The sequence below is a fragment of the Pogona vitticeps genome, chromosome 1, assembly GCF_051106095.1.
Source record: "Pogona vitticeps strain Pit_001003342236 chromosome 1, PviZW2.1, whole genome shotgun sequence".
Lineage (NCBI taxonomy): Eukaryota > Metazoa > Chordata > Lepidosauria > Squamata > Agamidae > Pogona > Pogona vitticeps.
The window spans coordinates 38,566,739-38,587,676 of NC_135783.1; the positions used below are offsets into that span (position 1 = coordinate 38,566,739).

The 20,938-nt window shown below is 39.8% G+C and overlaps 1 long non-coding RNA gene across 1 annotated transcript in view; it reads right to left on the bottom strand.

Moving 5' to 3' along the window:
• Positions 1-564: 564 nt before the first annotated feature.
• The window catches only part of LOC144585810 (uncharacterized), a 256,170-nt gene continuing 235,796 nt past the window's right edge, over positions 565-20,938 (bottom strand). Inside the window, exon 2 of the long non-coding RNA XR_013540374.1 lies at positions 565-651. This is a non-coding gene — a long non-coding RNA (uncharacterized LOC144585810). The remainder of the gene's footprint in view (positions 652-20,938) is intronic.

Here is a 20,938-nt window from a genome sequence, read left to right on the forward strand (position 1 = left end):
AAGGTATCACCTGATCCTGCACATAGGAACTGTGTTGATTCCCATTTTGTTGTTGTTGTTGCTGTTTCAATTTACAGACTGTCCTGTAGTACTTACACCACTCATTGGGTGGTTTACAACATAATTAAGCAAGAAAGGTTATGCCCCTCCATGAGCTGGGTACTCATTTTACTAACCTCAGAAGGATGGAAGGTAGAGTCAACCTTCAGCTGACTACCTGAACCTGTCAGGACTGAACTCAGGGTATGAGCAGAGGCTGAACTGCAGTACTGCAGTTTAACCACTGTGCCATAGGGCTTTCCCCCACCCCTATGGCCAGCATTAGTCATTAGTATATAAATTAATAATACTGATAATTATCCCCCCAAAACCTAAAGAAAAATCACCCAGGAAGAATAATCATGCTGAAACAAATCCAGATAATGGGTAGAAAAACTGCCATAACCATCTCTGAGAACAGTACTGAGAAGACTCAAAAGTTGTTAATTTATTTATTTATTTATTTATTTATTGGACTTATATACCGCCCCATAGCGCTACAAGCACTCTCCGGGCGGTTTACAATTTTTAATTATACAGGCTACACATTGCCCCCCCAGCAAGCTGGATACTCATTTTACCGACCTCGGAAGGATGGAAGGCTGAGTCAACCTTGAGCCTGCAACTTGTTTTTAGGAACATTGGTTTGTGATGCTAAAGTATGGGCCAATATAGAGTCCCATGACCAAAATCCCAAAGATTAGGTCCACTATTTCTCCTATATCTGAGCTGACTCAAACATGACGTATGAAATCTACTTGTGATGCCTAGGTTTTGCATGGCTATGCAAAAGTCTGCTCTGTTCATTGGTTTTTACTCCCAATGAGGATTGAAAAGTTATCTACATAACACTATTTTTAAAAATGGAATCTAGAGTGACCCAAGATGTTATCACATGGGATCTTGCAGGTTGTGTCCCTCAGTCTAAATGTCATACTGGGATGGGTGTAGGGACGAGAGACAAAAGAGGAGGAAGATGGGAGGAAAAATGCAAAGAAGTTCAAAAGAAGAAAGAAACGAAAAAAAGATAATGGGAATATCCTGAAATCAATGCATTCCTCTGGGTGGGTGGGTTTGATGAAATTGAAGGCCAAATGGGTAGTATGATGGAAGTTGGGAGGGGGAGGAACACTCTGCTAGTTGTTCTTGTTGTTGTTGTTTAGTTGTTTAATCATGTTGGACTCTTCATGACCCCATGGACCAGAGCACGCCACGCCCTCCTATCTTCCACTGCCTCCTGGAGTTGGGTCAAATTCATGTTGGTGGCTTCCAAGACACTGTCCAACCATTTCGTCCTATGCCGTCCCCTTCTCCTCTTGCCTTCACAATTTCCCAACATCAAGGTCTTTTCCAGGGAGTCTCCTCTTCGCATCAGATGGCCAAAGTATTGGAGCCTCAGCTTCAGGATCTGTCCTTCCAGTGAGCAATCAGGGTTGATTGTTGATTTCCTTTAGAATGGATAGGTTTGTCCTCCTTGCAGTCCAGGGGACTCTCAAAAGTCTCCTCCTGCACCACAATGCAAAAGCATCAATTCTTTGGCAGTCAGCTTTCTTTATGGTCCAGCTCTCACTTCCATACAGGAAAAACCATAGCTTTGACTATGCGGACCTTTGTCGCCAAGGTGATGTCTCTGTGTTTTAAGATGCTGTTGAGGTTTGTCATCGCTTTCCTCCCAAGAAGCAGGAGTCTTTTAATTTTGTGGGTGCTGTTACCATCTGCAGTGACCTCAGTGTGTTCATCCTGTGGGCAGGAAATGTGTCACATCTGCATTTAGTCCAATGCATCTTGTCTCTCCTTGCTACTTTTTGGAAGTTTGTGTTCAATTTTCTGTAACTTTCCCTATCTCCCTTGCATTTTGTTTCCCTTTTCTTCTCTGCTGTTTGTAAGGCCTTGTTGGACAGCCACTTCGCTTTCTTGCATTTCCTTTTCTTTGGGATGGTTTTTGTTGCTGCCTCCTGTACAATGTACGAGCCTCCATCCATAGTTCTGCAGGCACTCTGTCCACCAAATCTAGTTCCTTAAATCTGTTCTTCATTTCCACTGTGTATTCATAAGGGATTTGGTTTAGATTATACCTGACTAGCCCAGTGGTTTTTCCTACTTTCTTCAGTTGAAGCTTGAGTTTTGCTATAAGAAGCTGGGGATCAGAGCCACAATCACCTCCAGGTCTTGTTTTTGCTGACTGTATAGAGCTTTTCCATCTGATTTCGGTATTGCCTGTCTCGTGATGTCCATGTGTAGAGTCACCCCTTGTGTTGCTGGAAAAGAGTGTTTGTGATGACCAGCTCGTTCTCTTGACAAAACTCTTATTAGCCTTTGCCCTTCTTCGTTTTGAACTCCAAGGCCAAACTTACCGGTTGTTCCTTTTATCTCTTGACTCCCTACTTTAGCTTTCCAGTCCCCTATAATGAGAAGAACATCTTTCTTTAGTGTCAGTTCTAGAAGGTGTTGCAAGTCTTCATAAAATTGGTGAACTTCAGCCTCTTGAGCATCGGTGGTTGGTGCATAAACTTGGATTACTGTCATGTTGAAAGGTCTGCCTTGGATTCGTATTGAAATCATTCTATCATTTTTGAGATTGTATCCCAGTACAGGTTTTCCCACTCTTTGACTATAAAGGATACCCCATTCTACTGTTTGTCAAAAGCCATCTCTTCCCCCCTGAACAGTCTGCTGGCCATGGGTGTGGGGGAGAGACAAGTGGCTTGTCAGAGATTGAGGCAGGAGGAGAGAAATGTGGCAGAAGAGAAAAGAAGTGGTTTTACCCACTTTGGGTCTGACCCCACTCCCCCTTGGCACTTGCAACTCCCAATGGATTATTTTGTAAAAAACTGAAATCCTTGACAGAGAGAGGGAGAGGGAGAGGGAGAGGGAGAGGGAGAGGGAGAGAGAGAGAGAGAGAGAGAGAGAGAGAGAGAGAGAGAGAGAGAGAGAGAGAGAGAGAGAGAGAGAGAGCTTGGAAAATTCCCAGAATAAGTCAGCCAGAATGTTAGTGGCATTCTATTTATTATTTATTTATTCAATTTATATGCCACCCACACTACCCAGAGGTCTTCTAGGAGTTGTCATCTGAAAAAACAATTGTTTCTTCACTCTAGGAACAGGTTCACAGCTCTAGATACTTAGAATTGCTGCCTGAGCTTAAAATCTTCCTTCTTGTTCTGGGAGTTCAATCATACCTACCGCTGTTGCAGAGCAAACTTTTTGTGAATACAGAAAGGCAATGGTATGGCCCATTTTTTATGATCAGTGTTTTATTCTTGATAATATTGGGAAAGAGCGCATTCTTTTTTGCCTCTAGTTTTCTTTCCTCCTCTTTGTTCCTCATGTTCAAATGGTTAACAATGTAAAGAATGTGCAAAGGGCTGCGGCAGTACTCAGTATTTACTTAAGCTAAGATCAGCTTCCTGTGTCCACTTTTAGTCACTCCCCTCCCTTCTCAAAAGAAATGCAGGACATTGTTCCCATATGAAACATCCACCCCTCTCCAAGGAGTTTGTCATCACTGCTGACAGTGACATAATATCTCATGGCTCCCAAGAGATTTGTGAATAATTGCTGTTTTGCATTGACAAAGGCACTTCCATTTTATTAAGAAATGTGCTTTTAATTAAGTCAATAGACTAGAGTCTAGTAGGTTGGCTGCTGGATAGAGCTATTGGCGATATCTCAAGCAGCTGTTGCCATCATGTGGGTCTCCAGTGAACTGCAACCAAGATGCCAAAGAGAGATGCATTGAGAGAGTGTCCAGATCAGAATTGTCTTATATATATATTTTACTGGATCACTGATGTGTCACAAATATGGCAAGTTTTCAAGAACTTTTTCTTAGGCTTAAAGGGGATAAAGTACAGTACCATGTTTTCCTGGAACTTACTACTTTTGTCACAGAAAATGCTTAAGATGATATATAATACAGTGGTACCTTGGTTTACGAATTTAATGCATTCTCCGGGATGTTTCATATCGTGAAAAATTCACAAACCGAAATGCAGTTTCCCTTAGGAGTACATGCACGGGGGTGGCGCTATAAACCTCCAAGGTGCAATGCATCCTGGGGATGCTTCGTATTGCAAAAAACTTGCTTCGTATTGCAAAAAAACCCGAGGCATTGTTTTCAATGGATTTTCGTTTGTAAACCGAAAATTACGTTAACTGAGGCGTTTGTAAACCGAGGTACCACTGTAAAGTAAAGCTGAAAACAAAAATGATCTCAGTAACCCTACAGGATTAACAATAGCCCCCCAAGACCACACTTTGCATAGACAGAGGGTTTGGTCTTGATCTTATCTGTACGAATAACCATCACATGAATTAAGCACCGAATAGGTATTTTCTTGGGACTGAAATTAAAGGTTTATCAACTCTGCCTTAATAAGGAAGAGAACACCAGTGTCTATTGGCTTCTGTTTTAGATAGTGATTCTGCACATCTGCTCTTGAGAAGGCTGGTCATCTCGTCTCTGCAAACTCTTCTCTGTTTATGGAAATTTGGACATTGCCAAAGGGACATATGGTCCAACCCCTTCTGCAAGGCAGAACCATGACAGAATGGATATTGATTGATCACTCTCTCAAAGCTGCAGCTTTTACTTGGAATTCCATACAATATTTTGTTGCCATATTGTGTTATATTGTCTGGTCTTCTGTGTGGGAAGGTGATCTGCATAATAATGTAACCTCAGCAGCGCAGTTCCAGTCACATCCTGACAGGAGATGAAACCAGACCAGTCCCAGAGAGATGTGCATGACTCCGTATACAAGACCTGAACATGAATGCAATGCCCATAGAAACTCCTGCCTCTTATTCACTGTAAAGACAGCTTGGAAGTAGCAAGTTACAAACAACAGTTACAGTACTTGCAATCGATTCCCTAACTAAAACATAATTAAGATAGACCTCAGTAAGGGATAAAATCCCTCTTTTTGGGGTATAGCTAAAACTATTGTATAAGTAAGGGGCAGGGTATGTTCACCCTCACTACTTAGGTGCATTTTGTACCACAAATCAGCAGTGTATAGGATTGTGATGTTTTTTTTAAAAAAAACTAAAATCAGATATAATCAAGCTAGTGTAATTACTTTTGAACATTTCTAGAAAATTGTAATTATCATGATAACTAATTCATTTTGAGCTGCTCTAAACCAGCTTGCAGAATGGAAAAACATGAGCTCTTATAAATGAAAAGGTAAATAGACAGATGGATAAATGGACAGACAGATAGACAGGACTGGTAAAAATAATAACCCTAGATGTCACTTCCCAGGCTCTGACTCTAAAGGCACTTATGATTGCCAGCTTTTGAATCAAAGAAAAAAAAATTGTTTCCCTGAGTAAAGACAGGTCGTAGGTCAGTGTGGATCATGGAGAAAATGTTAGAGCTATGGATGAGGTGTTTTGGAATAGAGGCGGATAGAGGAGAACACTGGTTTGCGTTTGATTTCCTCATGAAATGCAAAGTGAGAAATGATTACTATAATTTAAATACAAAGACAACACACCTCAGTGGGGTGGAATTTTAACCAGGTGACCCGTGTTCCTGTTTGATCCACTCTCCAGGTGGTAACGATGGCCAGCTTCTTGGCCCCTGCTCACCTTTCATTTGGTTCTTTCTTTTTCAACTTCGCCAGCACTGGCCAGCCTCAAATGCAGACTTGAAGGTCCACTTATAATCAGCTTCTTGCTTTATTTGATTTCCCTTGGCAAACCCGCCCCCCCCAATATCTGTAGAACTGATGAAGTCTTAATGATTTATTTATTTATTTATTTATTTATTCATTCATTCATTCATTCATTCATTCATTCATTCATTCATTCAATTAATTAATAGAAATGTACAAAAGTAATTACACTAGCTAGATTATATCTGATTGTAGTTATTTTTTTTAAAAAACTACCACAATCCTATACACTGCTGATTTGTGGTACAAAATACACCTAAGTAGTGAGGGTGAACATACCCTGCCCCTTACTTATACAATAGTTTTAGCTATACCCCAGTAAGGATGTTATCCCTTACTGTGGCCTATCTTAATTATGTTTTAGTTAGGGATCGATTGTAAGTACTGTAACTGTTGTTTGTAACTTGCTACTTCCAAGCTGTCTTTACAGTGAATAAGAGGCAGGAGTTTCTATGGGCATTGCGTTCATGTTCAGGTCTTGTATACGGAGTCATGCACATCTCTCTGGGAATGGTCTGGTTTCATCTCCTGTCAGGATGTGACTGGAACTGCGCTGCTGAGGTCACATTATTATGCAGATCACCTTCCCACACAGAAGACCAGACAATATAACACAATACGGCAACAAAATATTGTATGGAATTCCAAGTAAAAGCTGCAGCTTTGAGAGAGTGATCAGTCAATATCCATTCTGTCATGGTTCTGCCTTGCAGAAGGGGTTGGACCATATGTCCCTTTGGCAATGTCCAAATTTCCATAAACAGAGAAGAGTTTGCAGAGACGAGATGACCAGCCTTCTCAAGAGCAGATGTGCAGAATCACTATCTAAAACAGAAGCCAATAGACACTGGTGTTCTCTTCCTTCTTAAGGGCAGAGTCGATAAACCTTTAATTTCAGTCCCAAGAAGAGACCTATTCAGTGCTTAATTAATTAATTAATTAATATGCCGCCCACACTACCCAAAGGTCTCTGGGTGGCTTACAACATTTAAGATACAATACAATTTTGAACAATTAAAATACAATTAAAAATATATTAAAATTGCCATCAGACCCACAGCTAATATTATTTCAATTAAAAGCCTTCTGGAACAGGAAGGTTTTGACCTGGCACAGAAATATGATCAGCGTCGGTGCCAGACGAATCTCAGTCGGGAGGGCATTCCATAGCCTGGGGGCAGCTGCCGAAAAGGCCCCTTGTCTACAAGCCGTCCCTCTTACCTCCTTGAGGGACGGCTCTTTCAAAAGGGTCCCCTGGCTAGATCTTAACTGCTGGGTAGGTTCATATGAAAGGAGGAGGTCCTTCAGGTATGTTTATTTACTGGTCAGAAGCACAAAATGCTTACTCCTGGAGGAACATCTACAGATAAAGGAAAGGACAGTATAATGCGATGGTTAAAGTGATAATAGACTTGGATATTAGAGGCTGTGTCTCAAACCTGCGCTTGCTTGTCTGTGGCGCTTACTGGGTGCCCAATAACTGCATGGGTCTTTCAAGCAACTTTCATCCAGGATCTGTTGTGTCGCCTAAATTGTGGCTTTGAGTTCCACAGACCAGGACCCAGAACTGATAGTCTTGCAGATATTACTAAATGAGATCTTCCATCAGATTTGCCCATTGAGGAGGCTGGCAAGGGCTGAAGTGCAACATCTGGAGGGACTCCAGTCAACCATACATCTTGTAGAGAAGGTTTATTTTTTTTTTACAAATACTGTATTATGGATAAATACATTATAATGGATAAATAGGTTTCTATTTCTTAAGGTCAGGTAATCACATATTTTCATATTACAGTGTTGTTTATTGTCTCATGCTGTAGCGAACCATTTGATACCACTTGACCAACAGAGCAGCTACATCTGCACTTTAATTGCCCCTGCATTGTTATTGTATTTTTCATTAAATTTATAATTTTATATCACCTCCTAGTTGTAAACACCATAAGCAGTTTTAAAGCAAAGCAAAGTGTGCTGCTTATATACCACTCCATAGTGCTTAACACACTCTCTGGGTGATTTACAACTTAATTATGCAGTCTACACATTGCCCCCCCCACCCTGCAAGCTGGGTACTCATTTTACGGACCTCAGAAGGATGGAAGGCTGAGTGAACCTTGAGCTGGCTACCTGGGATTGAACTCTGGGTCATGAGCACATTTTTGGCTGCACTACAGCCGTTTAGCCACTGTGCCATAAGAGTCATAATCTTTTGAGTGATATGTAGGTATATTTTTCTAAATTTCCTTTAATACAGATGGAGAATGAAATAATGGTGATGATTATTATTTTAGAACTGCAGAGCTGGAAGAAACATTATGGATCATTGAATCCAGCCCCTGTCAAGAAGGCATGGTTGGGAATTGAACTCCCAACCTTTGGCTCTGTAGCCAGATACCTAAACCACTGAGTTATCCAAAACAAGAACAAAAAGTTCATATAAATATTCAAGAGAAACAAAGGGCACAGGATTTTGAATTTGCAAGTCTAGATTCAGATATTATTACCCAGAGACCTGGTATTGCTCTGGTATTTAGCCTTGAATTGCAGTTGCACCAGTTCCATTGTGCACATTTCCATAGCAATGAAGCTCATGGCATTTATACCAGGAATTTAGGAACAACTTTATTCAGATGATTATTCATATGCTACATTGAATTACAGGGTTTTGCCAAGCAGAAATGCCCAAAAAGCATTGTACTCTCTGTTTCTTGCTATTATGTAGCCAAAGAGTCAGTATTTCCCCAGCATCATGTCATTTGACATCAGATGCAATATGCTGAACATTTGGTATAGAGCCAGTATCCAAAGCTTGGGGCATTATCTGCGCATCAACTGCATCTGGAATAAAAGGCACTGAATCATTCCATAGAACTGATACTCAGTAGGATAACAGCTATGCAATGAAAATCAGAATCTAGATGGCCTGGAACAGCTTTCTTAACATGTATTATATAGTATGCAACAAAAATGTACAACTGATATGAGAATGCACATTGTATGATGTTATGCATTCTTGTTTCTATTGTAGAATCATAGACTTTATAACACAGGCAACAACTACAAGAAAAAGACAGAAGCATTTGCAAAGTTGAATTATAGTAGGATAGGTAAAGGTAAAGGTTCCCCTTGACATTTAGTCCAGTCATGTCCGACTCTATCCCTGTTTCCAAGCCATAGAGCCAGCGTTTGTCCGAAGACAGTTTCCATGGTCATGGGGCCAGCACGATTAGACATGGAACACCGTTATTTATTTATTTATTTATTTATTTATTTTATTTCTATCCCGCCTATCTGATCATATTAGACCACTCTAGGCGGCTTACAGTAAAACAACAATGTAATTTTAAAACTTTACAGCAGAAACTTAAATAAAAAATAATAATAATAAAGAACAGAATAAGAAAAAAGATCGTCAAGGGTTTTCTGTTGGGAAGGCCCGCCTATACATCAATGTTTTTAGTTGTTTCTTAAAAATGCCCAGCGAGGGAGCCGCGCGAATCTCAGGGGGCAAGTTGTTCCAAAGGCGAGGAGCCACCGCCGAGAAGGCCCGGATTCTGGTCTTTTCCTTTCGGGCCTCTCTCGGCGTTAGGCTCCTCAGCCTTATCTCCTGGCTCGCGCGAGTGACACGGGTAGATCTAGATGGGAGAAGGCGTTCCGCCAAGTTACCTTTCCACCAGGTGGTACATATTTATCTACTTGCATTTACATGCTTTCGAACTGCTAGAATGGCGGGAGCTGGAACAAGTGACAGGAGCTCACTCCGTCGCATGGATTTGATCTCAATCTGCTGATCTTCTGACCTTGCAGCACAGAGGCTTCTGCAGTTTAACCTGCAGCGCCACCATGTCCCAAGTATAGCAGGATCCTTCAATAGAATTTTATGGATCAAGAGGGTAACCAATGAAGAAGTACCAAGGTAACTCAATAAAGACTAAGAAAAGCATATAAAATGCAGAAGGCTAGAATACTGCAGTCATAGAATGAAAACCGTAAAGTACAGATTGTTAGAAATAAACATTTGAGGTAAAACAAATCAGATTGTAGGCATGGGAAGAAGCAAAAATGATTAAAATGAGGCTTTTGTACTTCAGGCACATCATGAGAAAACAAGACTTGCTGGAAAAAATGTAATGTTAGGAAAAGTTGAAGGCAGCAAGTAAAGAGAGAAATTAAATGTGAAATTGACAGCCTCCATAAATGAAGCCACAACCTTGACTTTGTCAGAGCTGAGCAGGGTTATTAATGATGGCACTTTTTGGAGGGCACTAATTCATAGGTCTAACATAAGTCAGAGGCAACTTGATGGTGCAGCAACAACAATACATAGGGTTGCCTTCAGAATTGACTTGATACAACATGATGACAACATGGACTAAGAAGAACATCTTGGCCTAAAAACACTTCTTAGCCAAAATCCTGCTGCACAGCCATGCAACAGGTGTAACTTTGCAGCAAATTGGGGCAAGTTAAGAAATATCTATGGGCATTACCTGCTGCATGCTGACTTATGTATCTCAATCTGCAATGCATCATGCCTGTAGACATTTCTTATTTTATGAGAATTCTCTGCTAAAAGTTATGCCCTTTGTGTAATTTCACAATAGAATTTTGACCAGTGAATGGTTTCGATACAACACAATATAATTGTTTTGAGTTGCTGCATCCAAAGATGGAACAGTTGTGATGCTGTCTGTGCCAATGCTGCTTTTATGTGTATCTTTGAAGACACTCTGTTTTATAAACGTTGTTAGCAGTAGCTAGATAAAGCATATTCGAAGTGTCCTAATGTAACCGTTTGTAGCAGCTTGTTGTTGATCCCTGAGTATCTTGATTGCTCAATGTGGGTTTCCAAGTTATTTATTTTTAACTTGTCAGGACATCTAATGAAATCACAGGTACAGTGTAAAATCAGCAGAAACTGGCCAACTGTCTCATCTCTGTGGTACATCTTGAGTACACATAGCATAACTGAACTCTGCCAAAATTCACCTTGGAAAGACAAAAACTCATCTGGCCCTTACAAAGCAGTTTTCCCACACCAATCAATGCCTGGATTCTTTAGAGGTGTGTTCTTTGCTCTCCCGGCTGTGGTTATTTCTGGGATTCAACTGTTGACAGGCTCTCTGTGCAGATACCTAACCCTTCCAGAGTTTTGTAACATGCAGATTCAGTTTCAAGCTTGCCAGTCTGCAATCATTTCAGCACAACATGCAAGTCCAAGAAGCAGCCACTAGATGGTCCAGGAAGGAAAACTAGCAAACCAATTTGAGTGGCTGAAGAAGAGACAGATTCTCCAGTTCTGTGGAAGATGGCATTGTTTTCATTCTTGCAAACTTGAAAGTTCATGCCAACATAGACGTTTGTATATGTCTCTGTTTTTGATGGCATGAGAAACCCCCAGTTTGATGGGGTGAGAAGGCAAGAAGTCTAGCCCTCCTCTAGCATTTCTGTCCTGGAGCAGTCCCCTTATTGTCTTCAATGGAAAGGGAGCCCTCAGTGTCCCAGATGAAGGTTTTCTTTCAGATTAAAAAACAAAACAAAACTCAGTGGGTTCTGGGGACTGCATGGGGAATGGTATCTGAAGTTCACACCGAATGTCCTTTCTGTTTTTCCCTTTAGGTAAAAGTAAAGGTTCCCCTTGACATTTAGTCCAGTCGTGTCCGATTCTAGGGGGCAGTGCTCATCCCCGACTCCAAGCCATAGAGCCAGCATTTGTCCGAAGACAGTTTCCATGGTCACGTGGCCAGCGTGACTAGACATGGAATGTTGTTACCTTCCCACTGTGGTGGTACCTATTTATTTACTTGCAGTTTTACATGCTTTCGAACTGCTAGGTTGGCGAGGAGCTGGGACAAGCGATGGGAGCTCACTCCGTTGCGTGGATTTGATCTTACGATGGCTGGTCTTCTGACCTTGAAGCATAGAGGCTTCTGCTGTTGCAAAAACACAAGTGAGTGACAAACACAACTGGCTGAAAATATGTAAAGCTTATGGCTCCCTCTCTCCAGCTTGTTTAAAAAATGACTCAAATTCAACAGGAAACCATTTTAGAAATTAACTTAAAATCTCAAAATATTTCTGAGATGCTTCCTCTGTGCAGGGAAAGAATTAATTTAAAGTTAAGTCTGTTAATATGGATTTGATATTACACAGCTAAAACCAAAGTTAATTGTTAAAATTCAAAGAAAAGCAGTGACCTGTATACAGATAGGAGATGGGTCATTTAGTTTGTGTCTCTGTTGAAACAGAACTAGATTGGACTGAATGCAGCCTTGCTTCATTGAATATTAGTTGTTTCTGCACAAGTCCTTTCCCAAAAAACAACTGAAACATTCAAAATAGCAAGATCAAAATGGCCCAGTGTTTGCAAGTAACCAACATAAAGGAGTAGGAGTCCTGAAAAGAAGAGAAATCAGACGAACACAATGGAACCTGTGAAAAATAAAATAAAATGGACAATACTGTTCTTTAAAAAATGATGCAAAGTTAAGAACAAGTTAACAATATAGATCTTGAACCTATACATTGGTAGGGTTATGTTGAGGTGTCAATGTAACTTTTGTTATATTTTTGTGGTTATTTTCACTATGAAATGCCTAGGTAATTTTTCACTTCAAGATTTCATCAAGATGGATTTATACACAAAATAATTTAATTTTAATGGAAAACAACCTGGTCTCAAGTCTGCTTTGTTTCATGACACTCCATTTCAAAAACAAACAATTCAGGGTATTTTAACTCAAAGGACTAGGACCAGTATCTTAGTACTAGTCTCAACTCGTGAGCAGCAAAGCAAAGCATGCTGCATATATTCCACCTCATAGTGCTTAAAGCCCTCTATGGGCAGTTTACAATTTAATTATGCAGGCCACTACACTACAGTGATTGATGAATGGTCAGACAAAACTTGTCTAAATCGTATTAAAATCTGGGGGTCTACTCTAGTTGGGACTAGCAATAGGATATTGGATTAAGAGTTAATTAATCCCCAGAGCTATATTTCATAAATTGTATAGCCTGCCTAGACAAAATGTAACAAGTCCTTCTGTTTCTTGTTCCCCACAACTGGTACTGAGAAACAGACAGCCTCTGGTACTGGAAATACTATGGTTACTATGGTTCTGGATGGTCTTATCCAGAGCAAATAAAGATTACTTTTTTGAGATCACAACTCTCAGACCCATCGAATGGCCATGCTGAGTGAGGGATTCTGGGAAATGTGGTTCAAAAAGATAATTTTTCCAAGCTCTCATCTTCACATCCACATGTTTACCTAAAGGCTTTGTGGATACCTTGGAGACGGAATGAGTGGAATGGGCACAAAAAGGACAACCCAGGGGAGCAAGGGAACCACCCCTTTTAGAGGAAAAGATAACTTTAGTCCAAGAGGATGAATGGTGAGAGCTTTTACTTTACAGAATACTGAGCAAGGGTGGACATGCTAAAGTGTATAAGACTACATATGGCATGGGGAAAGTGAACTGAGGTATTTTTTGGTTCCTCATAATAAAAGAAACTGGGGCCATACAAGGAGGCTGAGCGATGGGAGATTCAGGACAGAAAAAAAAAGAAAGAATATCCCCACAGTCCATAGGGAAATAATGAAAAACCCATATAATAAGATATAGTGAAGAGCCAATAGTGTATTGGGTAGAATGCTTGTCTAGGACTCAGGAGATCTGGGTTCAAATCCTTGCTCCACAATAGAAACTCACCAGAGGTGGCAATGGGAAAACAATTCCTTAGATATCTACTGGGGTTGCCATAAACACTTTCTCTGACAATGGCTAATCATACAAGTGATTCTGCCTCTTCTACTTTTTGTCCATTGTGCTTGCCTGTATACATTGCAGAAATGACCATGTGCCTAGTCACTCTACTGGTTGTGTAATGGACAGCAAGCCAGAGGGGAAAACTACTTGGTAGTCTTGCCTCTGGTTGTTTTGATCACAAGGTGTCTCATTTGAAATGAAGCATTCAAGTTATTCTAATCCAAAGCATTGGCCCCACAAAGCATTTCTCATTTCCCCAAGCTATATTCTGTCTGAGGGTGAATTGTATAACTTGTCTGGACAGGAGGTAGCAAACCCAGGGAAAATGTGACCCATGACCCTGGTGATATGTGGACATTCTAAGTAATGGTCATTTATGACCTTCATGATCTTCCTATTGAAGAAGAACATGCATACAAGGATGATTGTTGTGTCCCACTGCCTTCAAACAGGCATAAAATATTTTGAATTTAAGTCAGTTTTTATGAAGTATGCAACAATTCGTGTATATTTGGCCCAATCCCAACAGGCGTTCATGCAAGTGATGCGTAATTTGCCATGGCTAATTAATGAGGCACCAGGGCATATCTTGGTTGTGCAACCGGGAATGTGACAAAGCATGTGACCGAGATGTATCTCAGCACCTTGTCGATTAGTTCTCTTTGGCTGTGGCAAATTAAGGAAACACCAATGGGATCCTGGCCTTTATGTCTTAGAAGTATCCTAATGTACAAGATCAATATATGCAGTGCTCCTTTATTGTTAGTGCCACTATTTTTGTTAATGATCTTATATACGTATTTAGATCTTTCATGAGTTCCCTTGACTTTGTAGCTTTTATAATAGAAAGCAAGGAAAGAGAGGGTTTCATTGCCGAGTGGCAGTAGTTCAACGACTGTTCAGGGTTGTCATCCCATTTGCTAAAATGCCCTCCTTGTGCTGTGCTCTCCCATTCTTGCTCTCCCAGGAGACCCTCCTTTTGTGGCAATTCACTTCTGATCCCCAATATCCAGGCCTGATCTTGCACTGTCACTCATGGCAGGTTGTACAGTGATTTAGACATTTTATCTAGGCATTTGTTTCCTGCTTTTCTGGTGCCTGTGTGACCAGAATATGCAACTAGGAAATAGGATTTTCTTCCAGCTGCTTATGAACTAGAGCAGGGAGTCTCCAAACTTTTCAGAATGAGGGCCACAACATATACGTCCCAGATTTTTGAGGGCTGAAGGAAGGCGCGCCTGCCTGCCCGCACTCTAACACACCTGTATGCCCACACACATTCCCGCCTGCCCACGCTCCAGCCCACCCATCTGCCGGGCCAGATAAAAAGACAAGGTGGGTCGGATGTGGCCCATGGGCTGTAGTTTGGAAACTCCTGCCAAGATAAGAGCAACCATGTAAACACTCTGCTGCTCCAGCAGACCCCTTGTTGTGCTGCTAATCACACAACTGGTTGTGTGACAGATCTCGTAAACAATGTGAGACCTGGTATGCAAAGTGCAGGCTGCCATGCAAAGTAGGGAGAATGCTTACACAGTGGTCTTTCGATGAATACATCATACAATAGGATTTCAGGCTATAATATCATATCAAACAATACTTCCAGTTAAAATACAAATGAGGCAAAAGTCATAGATAAAACACAATATTTAAAGAGAGTGTTTTCTCTTTCATATCTTAGCAGAGATCAGGTTAGTACAGGAGGAGGTAAGACTTAAATTATTCTGGATTGTAGACATTTGGTATGTTAAATGTAGTAATCACACATAGGATATTACACTGAAAAGTAAAATGAAAAAGTTGCAGTAAATGTGTAAGATGTTCGACTATGATTCTTAGTAAACATTCAGAGTAATCCTGCACAGATTACACTGCAATAATGTACAGTTTTCAAATCTGGATAACTCTTATTTGTTGACTGCTGCTAATTCACTTAACAATAAGTAGTCTTAAAGATATCCTGTTATAAAATGAAAAGAGAAAGGGATTATATATTGCTTTTTGAAAAGAGGCATTAAATTTTGAAGTTCTAGATAATTATCCCTGTAATTAAAATGAATCTCTATAGTTAACAAGGAATTGGATATGGTATCAGATATGGCATTAAGTTGTAACACACTGTTCGTTCTCAAGAAGATGCCATGCTAAATATCGTCCATTTAAAAAATGAAAGGGAAGAAAGTGTGACTTCATAAACAATCAGAGTTCTTTAAGAGTGCCAAAAAGCATGTAGATAGGGTATTATAACAGAAATTGTTTATTTGATTTTTCAAATAATTTCTGACAATGTCCCCTACCAAAAATTCCTGATCAAAAATAGTAGTCATGGGTCAATGGAAGACATTGTGATGGATATTTATATAACTGCACCTTGTACTGGAGAGAGAGAGAGAGAGACAGAGAGAGAGAGAGAAATTGGAGATACTGAAACAAGAACTCATTGAGAAGATATGGGAAGCGGCAGAAATGGATATTCTATCAGAAGTTTTGAAAGACTTCCAATACATATATAACTAGGTAGTTCTTTGTCTTATCTATATTATCCGGCATAATGCTCAGTAAAAACAATTCTGGGGTTAGTGGAACATTACAAAGCAGTATTTTTTGTAACAGAGTATGTACTGCTATCCAATACTGTTTCACTACTTTACAAGTCCACCACATATGGTAAAAGCTTCCCTCTTGTGCTTCACACTTCCAACAAATATTTGACACCTCTCTATAAATCTTTGATAATTTTTTCGGAGTCATATACCACCTATAAAATATCTTATATATGTTCTCCTGGGAATTTACAGATTTTGTGAGCTTTATGTTATTTTTCCATATTTGCAACCATTCATCAATATCAATATTATGTTCTATATTTTGTGCCAACCTAATCATATATTCCTTTAACATCTCATCTTGCATTTTAATTTCAAGCAAATAATCAGACATTTTTCTTAATTACTTTATCATCTGAGCCCAGCAGAAGTTTATCGAATAATACCCACAAATAAAGTATTTCTGCCATACATCAAAGGGGTAAAGAACCTACAAACAGTATTCAAGCCCACCACAAAAATAAAACAAATGTTATAGTCAGCAAAGGACAGGAATCACTGCAGGAGTATACTGGATACCTTGCAGTTGTAGCCAGGTATATATTGGAACCACAAAACACAGCATTCACACCAGGATCAAAGAACATGAGAGACACTGCAGACTAAAACAACTGGAAAAATCAACAGTAGCCCTAAAACAAGCTGGACATGAAATTCTATTTCAAAATACTGAAATACTGGACAACACCAGCAATCATTACGTTAGACTGCACAGGGAAGCCATTGAAATCCAGCAAAGCTTCAACAAGAAAGAAGAAAGTTTAAAACTCAACAAAGCTTGGCTCCCAGCACTGAAAAATACAGCCTGCAAAAGGTCAATGAACTCTACCCAGCCACAAGTACCATGATCACTACACACAAAAGACCAGCTAATCACAGTGACAGATATCTCTCCTCCTTATCACAACAATACACCCACAACAAAAACACATTGATCACAATATTTATTTATTTATATTATTATATTTATACCCCGCCCATCTAGTCATTCGACTACTCTGGGCGGCATACACCATACAAAATAAACAATTAAAATAGCATCATTATCAAGATTAAAAAGTCATTCACGATGGGAAAAAAATAAAGAAGATAGATCAAATAGTGCCCGGAGGGAAGGCCTGCCTGAATAGCCAAGTTTTTAATTGGCTTTTAAAAATACCCAACGAAGGGGCCATACAGATCTCTGGAGGTAGATTATTCCATAACCATAATCACCCATCTCCTGAAAAGGACAAAAGCTGATCCCACAGCTATAAATACTCAACTCCCAAACAAACTGCACCAGAGCACAGAGTGCTACTCCTGTCCTCTGAAGATGCCGGCCACACAGACTGGCGAAACATTAGGAAGAAAAACCTTCAGAACATGGCCAAAGAGCCTGAAAAACCCACAACAACCATTAGATCCCTTCGTGAATACATTTATCGAATATTGTTTGTTTTGTGTAAAAGCCCTCCATTTTATCATTTCTATATCTAGATTCCACTTGTGCTCTGGACCACCAGTCTAGATACTGTATATGTTTTGTGTTTCTCACTCTTCTTTGGACCTTAACCCACAATCATTTTTAATAGATCTTGATATCTTAAAAGTTTCGCTTCTGTCATAAGGTTAGGTTGTGTAAAGGCCTTTATGGATGATACCCAGCCTTGTGGTTTTTGATAAATCTGCTGGATGATCTTTTTTGAGTCCCTAGTAGGGCTCTCCTTATATGTGAGTTGAAACTTTTCTGCTTTTTATCTTTTTATACCAACCTAACTGTAAATCATGTCCTTCCAATTTGAGTAGTCTATCATTATCTAAAGTTATCCATTCCTTTATGCAGACTAATACACAGGCTCTATAATACAGTGTCCAATCTGGGAGATCAAAACCTGCACTTTGTTTGGCATCTTGCACTGCTTTGATTTTAATTCTTGGTTTTTACCTTGCCACACAAATCTCATGATTATCTTGTTAAGTTCTTGAAAAAAAGACTATTTTAATATTATGGGTATTGTTTGTAATAAAAATAAAATCTTAGGTAGAACATTCATTTTGATGGTTGCTATTCTTCCCATCAACTATAGCTGCAATTTTCCAATCTCTACAAGCTAATGTGTATCTCTTTAATCAACTTCATATAATTGTCTTTGAATAATGTACTCATTTTCATTATGATTCAGACCCGTAAGTATCTGATTCTCTTCTCTTCTTGAAAGTTAGTCCTTTCTATTAATTTCTGTTGTTCCTGATCTCATATTTTTAACAAGTACACTATTTTTCTTTTTTTTTTGGTTTATTTTCATTCCTGCCATATCACCAAACTTCATCAGCATCTCCATCAGGTCTTCATTTGAGCCCCTTGGAGCCTTCAAAATAATAACTAGATCATCTGCAAAAGCTTGGAGTCCTTTTATTTCTTTTTTATCTCTAATTTGCTCAGCTCATATTTCTAGAGTAAGAATGAATATTAATTAAAGAACCTTTTAATGAGGGTGAAATTGGAGAGTGCAAAAAATGGTCTGAAGCTCAACATCAAAAAAACTAAGATCATGGCCACTGGTCCCATCACCTCCTGGCAAATAGAAGGGGAAGATATGGAGGCAGTCAAAGACTTTACTTTTTTGGGCTCCATGATCATTGCAGATGGTGACAGCAGCCACAAAATTAAAAGACGCCTGCTTCTTGGGAACCTAGAGGGAGCATCTAGAGAGCATCTTAAGAAGCAGAAACATCACCTTGCCAACAAAGGTCCGCATAGTCAAAGCTATGGTTTTTCTTGTAGCGATGTATGGAAGCGAGAGCTGAACCATAAAGAAGGCTGACTGCTGAAGAATTATTGCCTTTGAATTGTGGTATTGGAGGAGACTCTTGAAAGTCACTTGGACTGCAAAGAGAACAAACCTATCCATTTTGAAGGAAATCAACCCTGAGTGCTCACTGGAAGGACAGATCCTGAAGCTGAGGCTCCAATACTTTGGCCATCTCATGAGAAGAGAAGATTCCCTGGAAAAGATGTTGGGAAAGTGTGAAGGCAAGAGGAGAAGGGGACGTCAGAGGATAAGATGGTTGGGCAGTGTCACCACAGCTACCAGCATGAATTTGACCTAACTCTGTGAGGCAGTGGAAGACAGGAGGGCCTGGCGTGCTTTGGTCCATGGGGCCACAAAGAGTCAGACACGAATTAGTGACTAAACAACAACAGCAGGGTATCAGCAAAACTCTCTCCCAGCACCAAATTTGAAACAAACCAGTCTTTTTCCTGTCAGTTTTTTAAAATTATTTTAAAAAATGTTTTACTGCCCAGCTTTCTCAGCCTTACATGGTGATTGGAAATACAAGAGTATGGATGATTGTGGTCTTGGCCTCCAATGACACACCTTTACACTTGATGATCCTTTTAATTCCTTCATTGCTGCCCTTTTTAGTATCCGTTTTCTTCTGATTTCCTGGCTGTACTCTCCATCTGGATTGCTAATTGAACCAAGGTATACAACATATCTAGCTATTTCAGTTTCTTTGTTGTCAAAACTAAAGTTGTGTAGTTCTTCTGTAGTCCCAATTTTTGTCTTCTGAAACAGATTTAAGCAAATAATTAACCCTATTCAAAAACAGTTGATTTGAAAGCATCAGCAAGGAAAGCATTCTAGGCCCACTCCCTGCCTGTCAATGTCTCCATGTGAAGGACAGCCTGAAAAGAAGACAGTGCAGAGGCTCTATGTCTAGCAGACACTTTCCCCTTCAGACAATCTTTCTCCCTCTACATTATGGGCAGGGCTGGAACTCTCTCTCTTTCAACACACTTTCAAATTAAACTATTGTTGCATGCCAAAATAGGCCTCTCTTAGGGTATTTCTACAGAATGTTATACCTTGCAGTTTGCACCAGTTTTTTCTTCCCCCTTTTAATTAAATAATGTGTTGATTTTATTGTATTTTACTACAATATTTGTTTTCCTTTTTTATTATTTTATACGTACTGTTTTTAGCTAAATTAATTAAAAATGTTATCCTGCCTTCCTCCTCAGAAAGGACCCAAGGTGGCTTACATCATGAAAAGACAATATTTAAAATCTAAAAATATTATGTATAAAATAATAAAAAGAATTAAGCAAATATTATATTAAAATGATATAATCAATACTAAAAATACATTTAAAAGCAACAAGGCACAAAACTCCCTCTAAAAACTCCTCTCACTCAGGGAAAGCCTGCCTGAAGAGAAAGGTCTTTGCCTGTTTGCGGAAGGACAGCAAAAATGGGGCCAGCCTGGCCTCCTGTGGGAGGGAGCTCTAGAGTCTGGGAGGAGCAACAGAGAAGGCCCTCTCCTGTGTCGCCCACCAAATGCACATTTGAAGGTGGTGAGACCAAAAGAAAGGCCTCCTCAATAATCTAAACACCCAGGCAGGCTCATAAAGGAAGATACAGTCCTTTGAGACAGCTTGGATCCAAGCTGTTTAGGGCCTTACAGGGTAAAACCAGCCTGTTTAACTAGTATAAGTTTAAAAACAGCCTTAAAATCTGTTTAGCTTGATGCTGTGGTAGTAACGCCTGTAGAGCAGCCTTGTTGGCTTTCTTCTTTCCACCTGATCTTTCATTGGGGCAATTAGTGCTGCAACAATGTTTATCTTTCCACTTCTAATCACACAACTCCTATTTCTGTTGCACATTGATAAGCCTTTCAGGTCACCCTTTCATAGTTAGTGCTATGCCAGTTCTGAGGAATTCAATTTGTGGGAAATGAAAGGAAGAGGACTAGAAAAAGATGGGCTTGCAACTCCAATTGGGAAGTGCGTACACTGTGGACTCTTCACACGTGATCATTTATTTTAGTGTGAATTTTGAAGGCACTTTGAGCA